The following is a 2500-nucleotide window of genomic DNA, read 5'->3' as shown; positions in this document are numbered from 1 at the left end:
TTCTTCCTTTCCTCTTTCCTTCCTTCTTTCCTTCCTTCCTTCCTTCCTTCCTTCCTTCCTTCCTTCTTTCCTTCCTTCCATTCTTCTTTCCTTCCTTCCTGCCCTCCTTCCTTCCTTCTTTCCTTCCTCCTCCCTCCTTCCTCCTTCCCTAGTCCATCTATCCTTCTTTTCTTCCCTCAGACAGCCCCAGCATGTATTCAATATGGACGGTGGGTGTTAGAGCCGAAGTGGTGACATGTCAAGGTATAGAGCACGTAAGAGGAAAGCTGAACCTTAGGAAACGGGCTTTTGAAACCTATGTCCAGAGTCGAACGCATTAAAAAAGCAAAAAACAGAAAAAAAAGCCAGAATAAATCGGTCAGAAATTGGTGTTAAGGAATCTATGCTACGTGAAAAATTGGCTTGAGTTTTTTTTTCGCGAATTTGGATCCCGAGTAATCAAAATTTGGCGCGCGAATCTGGCCAAATTATACCTTCTCTGGCGCCCTTGTTAGAGAGAGAGAGAGAGAGAGAGAGAGAGTAGTGGTGATAGTGGTGATAGTGGTGGTGGTGGTAGTAGTAGTAGTATTCTCTCTAAACATTAATCGTCTATAAAGACAGAGACAGACAGACAGACAGATTTCATAAGGTATAACAAGCAAAATAAATCGCCAAGGAAGAGGTGTTACGGAAACGATAGTAGGGACCTTGACCTCCCAGCAAAACGAAAATCAAACCTACGACCGTGGATTTCTCACAAGTTTCTTTATTAATCGAACCCGGGATTATATCGGTTGCGTGCCTCTTTTAACTCACTAGGGAGGGTCGGGAGGAAAAGATAGGAAGCAATTAGTGGTCATTACTGTGGTGGTTTTTTTTAGAGTTTGTTTAATATCAGAGGTCGTGTGTGTGTGTGTGTGTGTGTGTGTGTGTGTGTGTGTGTGTGTGTGTGTGTGTGTGTGTGTGTGTGTGTGTGTGGGTGTGTGTGTGGTGTGAATATGGGGATTTGTGTGTGTGTGTGTGTGGGTGGGTGTGGGTGTGGGTGTGTGGGTGTGGGGGGGTGGGGGTGTGTGTGTGTGTGTGTGTGTGTGTGTGTGTGTGTGTGTGTGTGTGTGTGTGTGTGTGTGTGTGTGTGTGTGTGTGTGTGTGTCTTTCATGCAAGGAAGAAGGAACCCAAGGCCAGGAGTCTGCAAATTGTTCCCTTCAAGAAAAAACAAAAACAAGATATCAGAGCGCCAAATTCAAGATGCGTTCATTTCGAGATGCCTGGACACACTGCGTTTGAAAGACTGGAGGTCATAGGCAGTAGGAAATACAGACAGAGGGAGACAGTTCCAGAGTTGACCTGTTGCATACATGAAGAACTGGGAGTATTGGTTAACTTACTTCTTCCCTCCCTCCCTCCCTGTCTACATACCTACCTACCTACCTACCTGCCTGTTCATCTACCTACCTACCTACCTACCTACCTACCTACCTACCTACCTGTCTATCTATCTACCTACCTACCTACCTGCCTGTCTGTCTACCTACTTACCTACCTACACTGAAGGTCATGGGCAGTAGGAATTACAGCCAGGGGAAAATGATTGAAAGGTTTGATGTTATATTATGTACTACTACTACCCGTTTGTAACTACTACTACTACTACTACTACTACTACTACTACTACTACTACTACTACTGCTGCTACTACTACTACTACTACTACTACTACTACTACCAGCAAAACACCTTTATCGGCGAGGTACGAGTGAGGCCATTTCAATCAGAAAGCACTGAAATGTGGCCTTACACCCCAGGCTGCCTACAGTATACTGATGGCTGTCTACCCACCAAGTATACACCCCAGGCTGCCTACAGTATACTGATGGCTGTCTACCCACCAAGTATACACCCCAGGCTGCCTACAGTATACTGATGGCTGTCTACCCACCAAGTATACACCCCAGGCTGCCTACAGTATACTGATGGCTGTCTACCCACCAAGTATACACCCCAGGCTGCCTACAGTATACTGATGGCTGTCTACCCACCAAGTATACACCCCAGGCTGCCTACAGTATACTGATGGCTGTCTACCCACCAAGTATACACCCCAGGCTGCCTACAGTATACTGATGGCTGTCTACCCACCAAGTATACACCCCAGGCTGCCTACAGTATACTGATGGCTGTCTACCCACCAAGTATACACCCCAGGCTGCCTACAGTATACTGATGGCTGTCTACCCACCAAGTATACACCCCAGGCTGCCTACAGTATACTGATGGCTGTCTACCCACCAAGTATACACCCCAGGCTGCCTACAGTATACTGATGGCTGTCTACCCACCAAGTATACACCCCAGGCTGCCTACAGTATACTGATGGCTGTCTACCCACCAAGTGTCATGCCTTCACCACAAACTGCCTGGCCTGTGGTCCTCTTTTGAAGAGTTACGACATGCTGCACGTGGCGCGTGTCACGTGTCACGTGCACCGCCTGGGTGTGATAAACCTGTCCACAACAAATCTTA

This window comes from Coenobita brevimanus, chromosome 37 (assembly GCF_032717465.1).
Source record: "Coenobita brevimanus isolate Jiangsu-jjx chromosome 37, ASM3271746v2, whole genome shotgun sequence".
NCBI lineage: Eukaryota > Metazoa > Arthropoda > Malacostraca > Decapoda > Coenobitidae > Coenobita > Coenobita brevimanus.
This window is presented reverse-complemented; position numbering follows the sequence as displayed.